We start from the raw sequence: 18,227 nt of genomic DNA, 5'->3' as shown, positions 1-18,227 counted from the left end.
TAAGCCGCAGTAAAATGTAATAATACACCTGGGCTTAGTAATACACCTGGGTTAAACAGATCAATTCTTCATGACATCAACAACAAACAATTGCCTTCCAAAGTCACGCCTGCCACAAGAAAATTCCACCAAATTATATCTTTGTTCAAATGTTTCAAACAATCTTTTGCAGAATCAATCAAACTGCTATTAGTTGACAGTTTTACACATAATATCTCAACTATTGCTGGTGGATATAAATTTAAAGAAACAATGAACACTAAAATATATTCTTAAAACTAAATTTAATAATTTAGCATTACCACAGTATCTTGTGATTTCATAAATACCAACAGGCCACTCAATACTAATTTCACATCCATATTCAATATTTTCCAAAGAAAAATGCCTGCTTTACAATAAAATTTTTCTCATCTATCTACAGTATCTTAAGGTAGATTGTAGGATTGAATGTTGGTTTGTTGGTTTTTTCATTAAGAATAAAGCAGCCAGGCACCAGTGGCCCATGTGTATAATCCTAGCTATGCAGGAGCCTGATATCTGAGGATTGGGATTCAAAGCCATCCCAGGTAATAAAGTCCATAAGACCCTTACCACCAATGAAACACTAAAGTAGCCAGAGGTGGAGCTATAGCTCAAATGGTAGAGCACTAGCCTTGAGCCAAAGACACTCAAAGACAGTGCCTAGAATCCAACTTCAAGAACCATGACAAGCACAAAAAAATAAAAACTTAAAAAATAAGAAATAAATTCTGAGATGTATGCATAAAGCTTAGACAAGATGAATAACTGCAATTCAAAGCAAGGAGCCCATTTTCTCAATCTTCATTATCAGCTTCTCCTTAGGTTTGTAAAAGAAGGTCTTAGTGCCAGAACTGGAGATTAAAGGAAAAGTTTTTTAGTGGTGAGAGATGAACTGGCTGTTGTGTTAATATTCATATATTTCTAAAATAAAAGTACAGAATGTGGATGGAAATGTTGTGTAGCAGAACAACTTCAGCATGCAAGTGAGCACAAAATTATAGTTTGCATATCAGATATTCAAAGAATAAAGCCAATCCAATCAATTTAAAAAGTTTAATATCTTGAGCATTATCATAATCAAGCATGTTACCCAGCTTCATCAAATCATTGTTCACTCAATTCAGCTCATGGTCCCTGGGACCATGAAGAGTATCATGCAAAATGAATCACTGTGAAGCACTCAGAATGTACTTAGAACTGAATTTATGAAATCTAAGCTCACTATGTACTTGGTTCCATCCAAGAGAAATTGAGAGATAAAAAATACACTACTTGTTTTGTATAAAAGGGATGTTTGGACCACAATGTTATAGATATGAATGTCTCACTTAAATTAAGTGTGAGTGAGAACAAGTGATTTGCAATATAAAATTAGAAAAACCTCCAAGAAAAAAGTGATTATATTTATCACTCACATGTAACTTATGACTTACAAAAATGCATGTGTGTATTTGAACCATGACTCACTATCTCAACACACAAGTAGGTCACACAAATGAGTAAGGATAACACATGAAAAGGGGCAGTTATTTTGAGCCAATAAAAGCTTCAACAACATAATTAAGTACAAAGCATATATAAAAGGTAAACAGAATAATCTTTATATCAACATATTGGAAACAAATTGGAAAACGTAAAGAACATATTTTCCCAACAACAATAAAAACGATGTACATGATGGTAACAAAGAACACACATGAAAAAGTTCCTCCTATTTAAAAGATATTTATGATCCAATGAACAAATTTTGAAAGCCCCTACTTCTCTAATTGTTCTCAAATTAAGTATAATATTGGTTTAAGTATGAAGAGTATTATTTATGAAATTTTACAACCAAGTTATTATACACTTCATCAAAAGAGAACAAAAATAGAAACTTAAGAAAAAAAAATGATCTACTAGATATTATACCCATGCTGCACAACAAAGTAGTTTTCAGTACATCATTTGTTTCAGACTAACAACAAACATCTTTACACAAAGAGGTTATGAATAGATTATATACGTTAAAATCAAAACCAAAAGCAAAGACATGAAAATACACTCAGTAGAGAAGGAGGGAAGGGAAGAATGGGATTGGAGGGGAAGGAGATGGAAAAGCAAGGGAACGGAAGGAAAGGGAAGAGAAGGGAAGGGAAAGAAGAAAAGGAAGGGACTCAGCCTGTAGAAATCAAGAAAATAAATTCATATAAAAAAGATATATGTTTTGTAAACTAGTTGGTAAATCTTTACAAATTTAAATTTATCTTGTATTGGCAAAGCCAAAATGGTGCTGTGGCTCAAGTGGTAGAGTGCTCACCTTGAGCTGAAGAGCACAGGGACAGCGCTCAAGCCAAGAGTTCAAGCCCTACAACTGACCAAAAAAAATGTAGGGCTGTTTAAAAAGAAATATTTATTTCATACCTGCTGGATGAAATGTAAGTTGCTACTACAATTTTGAGGGTCATTTTAACACTGACTATTAAAATCTAAAATGAACATATTTTATGACCCAACAATTATAATTCACAGTCTTCCCTTTAAATTTTCCATTAGTACATGTGGACAATACACTTTTATAAGGACATTTGTAACAATATAGTTTGCAATTGCAAAAGAGCAGAAACAAACTGAATTTCTATTAAATTTGTGGTATAGCCACAATATAAAATAATTAGCAATGGTTATAGCTTCATTTACCCATATGCCAGTATTCCTAGACTATGAATTGAAAATGAGGTACAGAATATCATTTCACATTTGTGAGTGTGTGCATGTATGAGTGTGATGTGTGTGGTTGTAGTGTGAGGCAGTGTGTGTGTGAGAGAGAGAGAGAGAGGGAGAGAGAATGCTACATAGACATAGGCCTATTTCATTGAGATAGATCTATAGATGTAATGTCATACAGAGAATTATGAAGAAGAATTTTTATTATATAAGGAAATGCATAAATATGTTTACCTAAACAATAAGATACAAAATTATATGAACTAAGGTGCTTTCCACAGACTTCACAATTCAGAAAAGGTCAAAAGCTATTTACATATACCATAAGATGATGCTAAGGGAAATGAGCCCCAAGATAGGGATAAAGACGTTTTATCTTTGTTGCTGTTGTTTTTAATGTACTTATAATGTACTATGTGATTTTTTTGTTTCTTTTGTATGATCTTCCCCCCTGGTATAACTCCTGTTTTCACTATATTTTATTCCCATGCCCTGCATCTTGTATATACATTTTTCTAATTTTGGGAGGAGAAGGGAAATAACAAAATGCTGAAATAAGGATACGGTTGACCATTGCAACAAGGAAATGTACAAGACACTATGTTGAAAATGAACTTTACAACTCTGGGGGTGGGGAAGGAGTTGGGGAAGTGGGGAAGGAAGGGGTGGTAGGGGAAAAACAGAGGAGAGGGTAACAATGCTCGATAGGAAATGTACTCATTACCTCACTCATGAAACTGTAACCCCGCAGTACAGTATCTTTAGAATAATATATATATATATATATACATATATATATATATACAAAAAGACTTCAAAATTTGATAAAATTACATGCACCTGTATGAGGAAAGGAACAAACTAGAAAATCACCAAATGTTCACTTGATAATTGGTTCAATTTATAAAAAATATTACCATTCCTTTTACTGTTTTACCTTTCTAGATATTCTACCATGTGAAGTATTACTGTGTGTGACCATGTCAAGGGCAGAACTTGTTCTTTTCTGAACAATGCATCTCCTGTTTTGGAATTTCTTGAGATACCTCTATGTAGATAATGATAAAATATTTCTCTACTCCCAGTGTCTCATTTTTCAGCTGCTCACTGAGCAGTTCTCTGGGGAAGTGATTTCCCCACCTCTGCCACTGCTGGGCGCATTGATTGCATCTTCCTGCTGGGTCAGCTTTGTCCCAATCCCTAGAACAAGGCAGAGCTGAATTTAAAGGAATTAATGGGAGTCATCCTCTCCTCCACATTCATTCTTGCCCATAGCTAGAGTGCCTTTTCTCATTCTGTGTCTGTTTGGATTTTTGACCTATGCCACTATATAGTCAGTACATTGCATTACACTCTTTATCATATTTGTCCCAGTATTAAATGGTTTAGGTCGGTAGATAACAGCTACTACTAGATAGTCAACTATGAGATCAAATACTATATCTTACTTATGGAGCCAGGAATTGTTGCTCCCCTTCTCCCCACAAAAAGTCAAATAACCTTTTGGTAACTTTCAGGAAAGCATTTAATGAATAACTTACAATCGTTTGAGCAGAAATCTGTTGAGATTTGTTCAAAGACAGAGCAAGTTCAGAGATGATTCAATCAACAAACATTTAGGAAGGAATTACTGTGAGCTCAGGATTGTAGCACAAAATAATAGAGAAAGGAAGTTGTGGTTCCTCTCACTGAAACTGTACCTAGAGGGGTTGCAAACACCTAAACTACATTGAGAATAATTACTGTTTTTTGCTTCTCATTTAACAAGTAAAACAGGAAAAATCTTCTTGCCTGAGGCCCTGATTTCACAGATGGGCAAACTGCAATTGCGTTTGCCTGCCTGGATTCCAGGCCATTGCCAAAACTGACGTTTGTTTCCTGTCCCAACTCCAGGGACTTCACTGTGATTGGTACTGCTAGTCACTATTTGTATGCTTGCTCACTTTAAATTATTCCCTTGGATCTGGTCTCCCTGTCCCTCCAGTTTGCTTCTTGAGGTATGATCTAAATTTCTTCATTCCTCTTATCTTAGGGTGGGCACCTTCTGTCAATTACTTTTGCATGCAACCCTACCTTAACAAGATGAATTCTGCTTTGCTTCAACCTGTCTCTCACAGGACTGAGAACACAGTGTCAAACCTCTAAATCAAATTGTAACAAACACTGACCTTGCTACCCTAACATTCTTTTCGCCCTTTCTTGTTCTTTACAAAGTTGCCATTCACTTTTTTTATTCCTCCATGGTTTCTGTCCAACATAGGACTGAGTGAAAGTTTACTCTAGGGAAGGAGAGGATCCTAATTCTAGCCTCAGATTTTCATTCAGTCCAGTTCCCCTAGCTGTTGACTGAGCAGATGATCATGTGATCCAGTGCTAGCAGTAAGAAAATAGAGAGGTCTATAGGAACGAGAGGCAAGAGTTTCCTCACTTTTCAGGAAGGGGCATTTCTGTATGATGGTGTGCTTGGTACTAAAGCAGCCATCATACCACAGATGGGGTCAACAAACAGGGTGAAAATCCATGAAAAGCACACAGTAGGCAGGCTAAGCCTACATCTAACACCTGAGCTACAGCTTTCCTATTTCTTATCACTTTCCCAAATCTTTTCAAATGTATTTCTTACCCTCTGCAGTCAGTTGTCACATATTAATTTAAAAAGCACATCTTTAACACACACATACACATACCATCACTAGCAGTAGCATTAGCAGCAGAAGCAGCAGCTTTACTTTCTATTGCAAAGAGTAACTTTAAAATGGAATTTGACAGATATCTGGGTGGTTTTTAGTCTGAAACATTTACAAGTGAAGCTGTTATTAATTAAAAGGTTTTATACATATGTTTCATTTCACCTAAAAATAGCATTTCTGGGTCATATAGTAAAAGTACATCTAACTTTAAGGGCACTGCCAAATCAGTTCACAAAGTTTCATAGTCCACCAGTAATTTATGACTATTATAGTTGCTTCACATCCTTTACCAAATTGGGTATTATAGGTATTTTATTTAGTAAATCTATGTTCATAGGGTAATACCACATTGTGGAAATCAAAGAGCTAAACAGTCAGGTGTAGTGAACACATCTGTCATCTTATCCACTCAGGAGGCTGAGATCAAGAGAATCAGGGTTTGAGGACAGTCTGGACAAAAATGTTCATGAAACTATCTCAACAGAAAATTCTGAGCATGGTGGCATGTGTCTGTCATACCATGGTTTAGTCTGGCCAAGGCAAAAGCATGAAGCTAAGTCAAAAATAATTAGTTGAAAATGGGCTAAAGGTGTGGCCTTAACTGTCCAGTGACTGCCTACCAAGTGGGAAGCCATGAGGTCAAACAGCACTATCACCAATAATAAAAAAGATGAACACCTTATCTTGTGCATATTTGTCATTTGTATGTTATGTGTGAAAGATCTCTTCAGATATTTTGTTCATTTTTTCAATTAGGCTGCCAGTCTTTTATAAGAAATAGAAAGAATTTGATGTAACTTTTAGATAAAGGCCTTTGTTAGATGTACTAAAAGAGATTGAGATATAAAATAATAGCATATTTCATGTTTTTAGAAGAGCAGAAATGTTATTTTTAATGTTGATAAAGTTTAATAACTTTTCTTTCAAATTTTGTGACTGAAGATACTTTTGGGGCATCTTTCTGAAAGATCTTTGCCTAAATCAAAATCACAAAGATTTGCCTATATATTTCCTTCTATCCTAATATCAAAAACATCATGATCAATGAAGGAAAGAAATAAAAATGAATATATATTTTCTGGTGTAACCTATATTAGTTTCTAAATGAAGAAAAGAAAATCTAAAGGCTCAGAAGTAGATCAGAACTGAGAGAAGACTGATGCAAAAGAAATATCTTCCTATATTTTGGCCACAGTGAAGTTGAGCCAAGTATTTTTAGCAACACACAACACAACTAACATTATTTACTTATCATGGGTGTGTTTTACTAATTTATAAAACATAGTTCAAAATAATCTATTTAAATAGTTAATGAGAATTTGGAATTCAATTGTTAGGAACACAAGTTACTACAGTCCTATAGACAGAAGTTACGGAATAAAGACAACCATGATCAGTCTAACAGAGAAATAATAACTCTGTAGTTTATATAATGTTTTATGTGAATAGCTCATTTTAAAAGATTAAATCCAATATAGTCTTTTGAGGATATTAGAACAATTCAAACAATCCAATCACACACTGAATTCAACTTCAAATGGAGGAAGAAACTTACTGGTACCTCCAGTGAAAAAGTATTCCCTCCCCCAAAAAGGAGAGAAAGATGGAGACATAAGAAACAGAAATATTCCTCAGTTATCCTTTAACAGAGAGTCTCTGGAGTTGAATTTCTGATTTTTCTGCAACAGGGAAAGTACACACCACTGAAGGTGGCAGGTAACCATTTTCATTTAAAAAAAAATAGCCCATAGCGAAATCTAAATCATTACGCCTTGAAATTATGAGAATCCCACACGTAGAGCTATATAATTTGATAGCTTAATGTTTATGCATCATCTAATCCAAGTCACATAAAAGGAATATAAAATAAATATGACTTGAAGAGTTGAAGATTTGTTTAGCCATATATAGCTCATTAATTAACTGTTTTAATCAATAGGAAGACCTTAGATTTCTATTTTAATGTGCTTATTAAAGTATCACCTCAGCCAGGTGCTGGTGGCTCATGCCTGTAATCCTAGATACTCAGGAAGCTCAGATCTGAAGATTGTGCTTCTAAGCTAGCCTGGACACAAAAGTCCATGAGACTCATATCCAATTAACCACACAAACCAGAAGTGGGGCTGTGGCCCAAAGTTGTAAAGAGCAAGCCTTGAACAGAAAAGCTCAGGGTCAACACCCAGGCTGAAGAAAGACAAAAAGAAGAAAATATATAAAGAGAGAGAGAGAGAGAGAGAGAGAGAGAGAGAGAGAGAGAGAGAGAGAGAGAAAGAAAGAAAGGAGAGAGGAAGGAAGGAAGGAAGGAAGGAAGGAAGGAAGGAAGGAAGGAAAGAAAGAGAAACAAAGAAAGTGTGAGAAAGAGAGAAAGAATATAAGTAAGGAAGAAAGGCCTCTGTCATAGTGAGCAAGACAAGACAAGCTCAATAAAACAAAATACTCTACTATATGTGAAAGTTAGACCTAAAAGAGATACACTTTCATGGACGTGGGAGATGTGTGTGTGTGTGTGTGTGTGTGTGTGTGTGTGTGTGTGTGTGTGTGTGTGTATGCATGTGTATACATATATACATATATATATATTTGGATGGTTTAACATAGAACATGTATATGAATATAGCTAAAGAATTAAAGAAGAAAGAATGGAAAATGAAAGCAGGTGAGTAACTTTGCAATATATTGCAAGTGTGAATAAGGGCAATATAGAGAAACTCAGTGACAGCAGATGCTCAGTTAGGAGTTTGGGGAAGAGAAGTGGATTTTCCATAAATTGGTACTAGCTGGAAGAGGTTAGGCTTGTGGGAAGGATAAAGCAGGTAGAAATAATTATTTGCAACTAAGGTAATAGAACAATGAAACCTGTTGGGGATGTTTCGACAGGGAATGGAGGCAAGGAATGATAGTATAGTTGAAACTGATTGTAATACTGTGTGAACAGATGAGGAGATGTAACAATGAAGTCCACCACCCTCTCTTCTCTTTTTTAAGTACTAGAAACCTTAAAAAATGTACCACCTTTAGCTAATATTCTGTCTAGAACAGATATTGAAAAATATACAGTTTGAATGAATTCATGTTAGAAGCACATTAAGACAACCAACTCTTCCAAGAAATTAAGGGATATTTCTTTACCCTTGCAGAGAATATAATGATGTTTAAGATGAATTTGGGTGACTAAATTTTACCAAACTCTCATTTAATCAAAACGAAGTAATGGGAGTATCAGGTCCCTTAGTCATTTTTTGATTCACTGTAACTTCTAGGTAAATAGCAGAACAAACTAAGAAACATGTTTTCACCAGGAGTTCATGGCTTTGGTAGTGATCAAAGGATCACTAAAAATATTTGCATTTACTAGAGATCCATGAGAATTGCGTGAACCTAATTTTTACAACAAAAACACAAAATGAAACAAAATTAATCATTCTGTCTCATCCTCCGAATGCATATGTTAAAGGTTTCTACCTTTGACCTATAGGGAATACAATTATGTTTCTGTATTCCTGCTAATGTTTCTTGTCCTTCTTCCTGAAGAATAATTGTCCTGTTATTGCTGTGTACTCAGATTATACCTCTAAGTTAAAATAAGTAATAACTATTTTTATAGAAAGGCCTCTAAAATCAAACTCAATAAGGTGAAACTATCACAGTGTTTTTATAATGTGTCATAAGTATGTAATGAAAAGAGGTGACGAATGAATATTTATTAGAATTCACCTTAGAAATAAAAGGTTACCTATAGGAAAATAAAGGTGCTTAATATTAAAATTTAAAAAACTCTGTTGCTTTAATATAAAACTGACTAGGTGTGATATATTTGTAAATATTCTGATATTAGTATATTAAGCTCTGGTATAATTTATAACTTTCTGATATAACTTAAGATAATATTCACAAGATCAATTTTGTATATTATATAAATATCAAGAATAACATAAGGAAACTGCCCTATCTGGAAGAAAACAACAAAAACCATGTCTACCTATTAAAAATAGATTAAGTACAAATACTGTAAAACTGCTACTTCAGAATTATTGGTAAATTTTTCTGGACATATTTTTTGGATGAAAGACTTCAATTCCTATCACTTATGCTGTTGGATAAATATTTCATGGAGAATATTTTGAAAATACTTTATGAACCTCAACCAAAACTAAGGTGTATGAACAGATGTAGTCAATGTGCACATGTCACCTTACCCTAAGCAGATATTTAGCTTGATCAGTGAAAGCTTCCAGATGATCAGACCTTCTGTTGTCACCACATTAGTTTCCCAATAAAATATCTGAAAGTATAATCTATTTGAAATCAATAATAAGCTGAATCACTAATAAAGGAGCTTTGGTAATTATTTAAAGTCAACGGTGACATAAAATTAAAGTACCTGGAAATATAATTAGCCTAACAAGCGCTTGCTTCCTATGTGTCAAAATAAACTAGTGTTTATTCTCTAACGTACAGTCTTAAAATATCCATTGCATAGATGAAGAAACTGAGGCAAGGTAACTAGTTTGAGCAGCCTTTACAGAAGCAAGAATTGCCTTGAGAAGTACCATTCTTGAGAAACACCTAGACCTTTTAATGAAGGTACTTTTAAAACAGAGTGGGTGAACATATTTATGTCACATAACTTTAAGTATATTCTTCTTTTCTGTGACTCAGATCTCAACTTCTATGTCTTGGAGTGTGGTGTTGGATGTGACAAAAAGGTTAAACAAACCCCTGAAGTAGCTGATTTCTCTGTGACAAAATTCATCCCTCACTACTGTAGGTTGTCTGATCCTAACTAGTAGTATAGTCACTAGGACTCCATGTTTAGCACAGAAACTTTTATGCATTCATCAGTATGTCAAGTATTCCAGTAAATAAGAAGTCTCCTTGACACACCATGCTCCCTTCTTCATCCCTGCTTCGCCTGGGCTGTGGAATCAACAGCATGAAATTTCCACCCCCAGCATCTCTATACAAGCTCCAACACTACTACTAAATACAATATTTTCCTGGTCTCCTTCAGAATTGTTCTGGTAATTTCTTGTTCTATCACTCTAGTATAGTATCTTGAAAAGTTCATAAATATTTTCTCTTAATTATAATAATGCTCATACAATGCAGGCTTTGTTTTCACCAAATACTGTGTGAAACATGCCTAACCTTTAAAGAAAACCTATGAATCAGAGAGTAGTGTGATTCTCATTTTATAGATGAGAAAAAATCTTTAAATAGCATGGAAGGGCACAGAGCCCCTAAAGAGAAAAGCATGCATTCACAGCCCAAACTGTCTCCATAGATCTCGTTCTTGGCCAATGTAAAATATGACCTCGTGCAAATATCTGTTACCTTCAACTATACTGTAAGGTGAGGTTCAAGACTGTGCCTTCTACTTCTTTCTCCTTCTTCCCAGTACCTTATGCTACCTAGCACAGACTTGAACAGTTCTGAAGGAGGGAGGTATAAAACATGTGTTCAAAACAAGCCCTTACAGCAGTACAGAAATGTTCTATTGGCCTTTTTTTGTACCATGCCTTCTTATATCTTCAGTCAACAAGATGTAAAAACCTCTAGAAATGAACACTTTCAAAGAAGCCAATCTGTATGTACAAATTAGTTTAATGGTTAGGGTGGAACGCCGCTATTTAAACACACTAGTTTGTCATTATAGTTTAGTTAATTTTATTCACCTCTCTCAAAATATTGTGGTAAAATAATATTTGATTTCTAGCTCTCTAATAACTATTTTTTTCTACTAAGTGGAAGAATAACTATAAAAGAACTATTACAAGTGAATTCCTTTCTTTGTAGTAAGTACAGGACTAAAACCTGGAACATGCACTCTCATTTCTCTGTGCAGACAAACTGCAACTAACTAAATAAATAAGTAATAAAGCAAACAAGCAAGCAACCTGGCTGTTTTCTTTCCCTGGTCACAATTGTGAAGTCCCACAAAGAAAGAGGAGAGAGGATGATAAGGAGAAAAAGCAGTTCCATGTAAATTAGGACAAAACTAACTTATTCCCTTATAGAGTTCGCAACCTTCATTGTATTTCAAGGGAGAAAGAACACCACCGGACACCACCAACCATCACAAGCAACAACAATATCAACAACACATCTGCAAGTCTGCTGTTAAGTACTGCAACCATTCAAAGATACACAGGCTTGACCACAACTCTGCAGGAGGATATAAGTAACTGATAATTCAACTGAGCTTCTGCCACATGGCAAGAGAATCAGCCAAGCCATTAATGGGCTTGCAATCCTACACAGAGAGTTAAAGGGGGAGAGTTCTATCATTCCTAATATTGCACACTCCCCCATCACTGATGCAGATGATAACTGTGTCAGCACTTCATCAAACCTGCACTCTTTCACTTACGAAGGTGATTCTCTTCATCACAGCTCCTACTTTACATACTCATAAAATGTAAACCTGCATATTACACTACTAGCATATGATAATTAAAGAGAAAAGAACAAAAATCAATAATTTATAGTACTGCTTTTTACTGACTTCAACCGTAAATCTAATTTTTTCTCTGTGTATATGTATGTATATATATTTATATATTCATTAGGAACAAGACTCAGATCTTGTATAGAAATACTAACATCTGGGTTTTAGCACTTTTAGAAGGCTATAAACAGGACAAAATAAAACAATCACTTTTACAGATTTACAGGGTCAGCTCTTTCTCATATAACAAATATACTAAACCAGCATTACTGTCCTGTAATGAATAAACTTTTTAACATCAGTAGTTGCAAAAGGAAGAGCTACCTAATGCTTGCATGTGTGTGTGTAGATAGAAAGAGAGAGAGAGAGAGAGAGAGAGAGAGAGAGAGAGAGAGAGAAAGACATGTAAGCTAAAAATATCAATGCAATATATTGCATTGTCTAGAAATAAGTGAAAATCTAAAAATGTACATTGCTAACAATGATCCCTGGAAGTAATTCAACTTTTTTTTCTGAGTGTAAGCTATGGACAGATAGAAACACACAGCAAATCTGTCTTCAAACATCAAGATTCCTACGAGGTGAAAGGTAAGGAGTCAGGGTATGTGTTAAAGCCTATGAGGCACCTAATTGCTATCAAAATGATATGTTTACAAGCCTGTAGGCTAACCATTCTCAGTGTCCTTTATAAGTTAACCCATGATGAACCAAAGTGTATCACTTCCACCCCTCTGCTTCCTATTTTTCCCAAATCAATTTACCTTGGTGTTTTCTATGGTGAGTCAAACATCTCATAAATAATGCTGTGGTGCACAAGCATTAAAGTTTAGAGAGTTTCTGCCTCTGAAGTAGGTAGTGACAGGACCAAGGACACAGGTTCAATTCTCAGCTAAATATTAGGCGGGTGGTTTAAAAATGTCAATTTAAACAGGCCTAGGTGGGAAAAAAGAAAAGAATGCAAGCTTACACTGCCAACACCCTTCCTCTCCCCTCCCTTCTTTCTCTCTTGTTCTCTTCCTCTCTTCTGTTTCCTTGTGGTTTCTCATGGAGACGACAATCACAGCAGAGAAAGCTGAATTACTGTGACACACGCTGGGAATATGCAATTCCCAGAAAGAAAGGGGGGAAAAAAAAAGAAAAGAAAAGAAAGGAAAAAAAGAAAGAAGCTGCCGGTGAGGGAGGGGGTGCTGGCAACATGTCTAAGTGACAGCCCTCCCCGCCCCCACCCTCTACAGCACCAAGCTATAGATTCCTCCTGCACCCTTTCCTTTCAGTTCCTGGTACTCCGTCCAACTTGACCCTTTATGTTCGTCATCGAGGGACCTGCAGGGCATCCGCTGTGCGAGAGCGTCTCTCTGGGTACACAAGCCCGATTTTCTGGAAGCCCCTGAATCCGGACAGTTGTAGCAGGCTAGGATGCTCTCTCACCCTCCCACCCAGGAAGGGGTAAAGCCAGAGAGGCGGGGATGAAAGGAAAGGGCTGCGAAGCTGAGCTGGCGAAGAGGGTTTGAAAGGAAGGCAGGAAGAAAAGAAAGGGTGGGAAGGAAGTCGGGCTGGGAGAGAGGAAGAAAGGGATGAAAGAAAGGCTGGAAGGGAGAAAGGAGGGGAGAGGAGAGAGGGATGTTGGGAAGGATGCGGGAGGGAGCCTCGGGGAGCGGAGAGGGAGGGGAGGATGGAGAGGATGGGAGAGAGGGAGGGAGGGAGGGAGCGAGGGAGGGAGGCAGGCGAGGCTGGAGGATGCTCTGCCCCGGACTCACCTCGGTGGGTCGGTGGGAGTTTCTCTCCTCCTCTTTCTTGCTGATTTCCAGCCGCTGGAGTGCTAATCGGGGAAGAGACTGAAGAGGCAGCTGGGGGACAAGGGCAGCTGCTGCAGCCGCCTCTGGCCGAGGTGCGGTGCTGCCTGCTCCGCCTGCCCGCCCGCCCGGGTCTCCGCCTCACTCGGGGCTGGATGCGAAGCCGCTCCCCCTCCCCCGCCCGCCCCGCGTCCTGCCCAGGCGCGCGAGCGGCAGCGGGTCTGGATCGCCGCTAGGGGAGGCGCTCAGTGCGCAGGCGCGGCCGCTCGCAGGCCGGCGCGTCCCCGCGGTCCTGCCGGCTGTGTGCTAGGCTAGGGGGGCCAGGCAGGCCGTGGAAGGGGACAGGGGGAGGCGCGCGACCTGCAAGCGCCCAAGGGGGCGGGGGCCGAAGGGGCGGGGCCGGAGAGGCGTGGCCGGCTCCACGCTGCAGGTGGGGGGAAGGGAAGGCAGCGAAGAGGCACCGCCGAAGGGCGCAGGTGCTGTGTCCATGACAACCGCGTTACCCTTCGGGGCGGGGACCAGCATATGCATCTCTGGATGCAGCCAGGGCCTGATGGGAGGGTCTGGCTTCCAGAATGGTCTGCTGGTGGCACCAGGATGGAGGCATCGCAGAGGATTATGAAAAGCAGGGTCAGGCCCTCAGAGCAGGGCAGGAGGGGCGCTGGCCACAAAGCTGCGATGGTAGTGACTGACAGGAGAGGAAGATCTGTTGGGACCTGGAGCTCCCCCAACGGGAAGGAGACTGGACTTTAAAAGAATCTGGAAGAAGATGAAAGTGTTCAGAATGAATGGAATATTTGCCTCTTGAACAAGCAAGCCTTTGTTGGATGCTGTCTCTGGAGGAAGGCATTGTGATTCTCTTATCTGGACCAGGCGTTCAGGCAATTTCAGATATCCAAAATGTTCAAGAACCGAGTTTGTCCTCTCCGAGGCTAGCTTTTAGCCAGAGAACTTAAGAGTCAGGGCATGGGCCTTGCCAGACATAAACAATCGGGGCTTAAGAAGGATAGAATCAACAGAGGTGCTCAGGCCGAGAACTGATACAAAGCAATACAAATACAAACACATGCATCTTTGTTCTGCCATGGTGTCAAATGATCATTTTTGCTTCGTTTTCAATCAGAAATCAAAATTAAGTTGAAACAAACCCATCGACGTTAGGAATGGCAGTGGGACGTGAGTTCGCAACACACTGTCTGATGTCCTCCCCACAAAAGCATAAATGCTTTGGTTTCTGCTCATATGTAGACAGCTTTCTCTCACTTGCACATATTTTAATGCTTTTTTCTCCATTGGCTATGTAGCTTTTTTGTATCGCAAGTTGACATCCACAGTTGTTGGAAAACTATGTCATATCATTTCCAAAACAAATCAGAAATTATCTTCTCTTCAGGTTATGAATTGAGAGCCTTTCCTATTTTCTATATCTTTCAATATCCCATATCCATATCCTTTTCAATACTATTCATTTTTTTTTCCTTTTTCACCACAAGTTTCAAATTTTCTGGGGGAATAATAGGCACTATCTACCAAATGTAAGCCTTAGAAAAATGTCCTTGTTCCACAAAGATGATTCAGTACCACGGACAGTGACATTGTGCTGATCTTCCCATCAAACATTTAACTTAGATGCAGCCTATAGAAACTGGTCTCAAAAAAAGTTACAGTCCATTTTCTACTGCGGAGCATCTGGGTTGGTTCCATACCTTAGCTATCGTAAATAATGCTGTGATAAATATAGTTGTGTTGGTAGCTTTAGTATAGCCTTTTTGTGATCGTTTGGGTAAATGCCCAAAAGTAGGATTGCTGGATGATTTGGGAGCTCTAAGTGGAGTCTTTTGAGGAACCTCCATACTGCTTTACAAATTGATTGAACAAGTTTGGATCAAGAAAATGTGATATAGATATACAATGGAATTCTATGTCTCCATCAGAAAGAATGACATTGCCCCATTTGCTTGGAAATGGAAAGACTTGGAAAAAATTATATTAAGTAAGCCAGGCCCAAATAAACATAGGTCCCATGGTTTCCCTTATTTGCAATAACTAGTTTAAGTCGAGGACAAGCAGACAAAGTCAAAAGCTATGTACATATGACCATATAACATGATGTTAAGTGAAATGAACCCCAAAATAGGGACACAATTGTTTTTTTTATTTTCTTGCTATTTCTTTTAATGTATTTAAAATATGCTGTGTGATTTTTTTGTTTCTCTTGTATCTTCTTCCCCCATGGTATAACCCCTGTTTTCACTGTATTTGACATCAATGCCCTGCATCTTGTATATACATTTTTTTAAAATTTGGGGTTGGGAAGGGAAATAATGAAATGCTGTAACAATGATACAGGATGACCCATTGTAACAATGAGATGTACAAGACACTGTGTAGAAAACGAAATTTACAACTTTGGGGGCAGGGGGGAGTTGGGAAAGTGGGGAGGGGAGGGGTGGTAGGGGAAAAACAAAGGAGGATGTAACAATGCTCCCATAGGAAATGTGCTAATTATTCATGTAACTGTAACCCCTCTGTACACTATTTTTACAATATAAAACATAAAGTTACAGTCCTTGCTTAAAAATAAATAAATGCAGAGAGCCAAACATTTGTGTCAAAGATAGGATCAGAGTTGCAAAAGGAAATATCTCATGGAAATAGGAAGTAGGCCTTTAGCTAGATATAAAGAAAGCATTGGTAAGATTTAGCTAGGCATTGCAAAAAACCTAAAGTGGATAAATGGGGATAGTTTAGCCTTAAAAGTGCTTCTGTAAAAAGAGACTTCATATAGAGACTACAGAACACACTCCTGGAAGCAGAGGACATCATTAAATGTTCCAGGATTGTAGAAAGGGCAGAGTAGACCGAGCAAAATGAAGTAAATCACTCAAAGCACTGACATCTTTTTGTTGTTATTACTGTGATTTTTCATTCCATAGTCTTATTGGAATGGATGAACTGAAAAATAAATGCCAAGGTGTAATCAGAAAAGTCCATGTCTTTTAATTTAAGATAAAGAGGTGACACTGATCAAGAAACATTGTAAACAAAATAATATGTTGAATTAAAACATCATTGTTCAACTAAAGAATTTTTTAAAAGTTAAAATGGTTAATGTATAGCTTTTAAAATTATGTTAATCATGCCTACACTTATTAAGTTTTAATTGAGTATTGTTGAATTAACAGTATTGTGTTAAAATGGTGAATGGACTGTATGTAATTTTGCTACAATTTAAATTGCAGTAGTACAACATTTAGATTTTTAGTAAAGATTGTTCAAACTAATACTAACATTCTAAGATAATATTTTCCCCCCAAAAATGTATTAATTAAAAAAAATTCCCTAGAATTTATACCTGTAAATGTCAGGTTTGTATATTTTGAGTCCCTCGTTCAGTTTGGAAAGTTGAGAAATTTCTCTGTGAAGTTCTCTTGAGCAATCTCACTGTTCAATAGAAAAGTTTTAAGCTCACAACAAAACTGAGTGTAAAAGAATGTATAATTTATCCCTCCAACTCTAAAATCTCTCCCACTATCAAATGCTTCCAGGGAAATATTGTATTTGTCACAATAGAAGAACCTATATTCATATATTATCATCACCAAAACCCATAGTTTAGAGTTCCTTCCTATTTGGCTGTTTGCAGATTTTTGGAAATATTGTAACATGTATCCACCACTGCAGTAACACACAGAATTCTCTTCTAGTCATCAATTTCTCTAGTAACCCCTAGCTATGGTTTGTCTTTATACTGGTTTTTTTGCCTTACCAAAATGTCATGTAGTTGGAACCCTGCAATATGTTTCTTTTACAGGTTTTTCTTTCATGTATAAATATGCACACAGCCAGACACCCTATATCCTAGCTACTTGGGGGAATTGATATGACAATTCTTGGTTTGGAAACCATGGGAGCTATGTTTCTTTGAGCCTGTCTTACTTCACCTAATAGGATTTTTTCCAAGCCTTTCCATTTCCTAACAAATGGGGTGGTGTCATTCTTTCTGATGGAGGCATCGAATTCCATTATGTATATATAGACCACATTTTCTTGGTCCATTCATCTACTTAGGGGCATCTGGGTTGGTACCATATCTTAGCTATGGAGAATAATGATGATAAACATAGTTGTGCTGGTAGCTTTAGTCTGGCCTTATTTGTAATCATTTGGGTAAATGCCCAAAAGTGAGATTGCTGGGTCATAGAGATCTATGTGGAGTCTTTTGAGGAATCTCCATACTGCTTTCCAAAGTGGTTGTACAAGTTTACACTCCCACCAACAATCCTAATCTTCAATAAGGGAGCTTAAGAAACATAATGGAAGAAATGCTTCATTCTTTTTATGTACTACTTAAACTATTAAAATTTAAATGTTCTTGGTATAAAATTCTTGTTTTCAACCTAGAATTTCTGCCACAGGTCTAGCAATCCTATTTTTTTGTCAAGCAAAATTATTAGTTATCTTGGTAATTCTTTGTGGAGTGTAGAATATGCTTATAAGTGTGTATAATGCTTATAAGCAATTATAATGGGTATTTTATGTTAGTAAGTAGAATATATGGCTTTT

The 18,227-nt window shown here is 37.3% G+C and overlaps 1 protein-coding gene across 2 annotated transcripts in view; it reads right to left on the bottom strand.

Annotated features, from left to right (window-relative positions):
- The window catches only part of Ctnna2 (catenin alpha 2), a 1,105,512-nt gene extending 1,091,632 nt beyond the window's left edge, over positions 1–13,880 (bottom strand). For both annotated transcript variants that reach the window (XM_042690427.1, XM_042690430.1), the window contains exon 1: positions 13,626–13,880. The gene's annotated coding sequence lies outside the window, so the exon portion shown is untranslated. The remainder of the gene's footprint in view (positions 1–13,625) is intronic.
- Positions 13,881–18,227: the final 4,347 nt, after the last annotated feature.

This window comes from Dipodomys spectabilis, unplaced genomic scaffold (genome assembly GCF_019054845.1).
Source record: "Dipodomys spectabilis isolate Male_0828 unplaced genomic scaffold, ASM1905484v1 ptg000137l, whole genome shotgun sequence".
Lineage (NCBI taxonomy): Eukaryota > Metazoa > Chordata > Mammalia > Rodentia > Heteromyidae > Dipodomys > Dipodomys spectabilis.
This window is presented reverse-complemented; position numbering and strand designations above follow the sequence as displayed.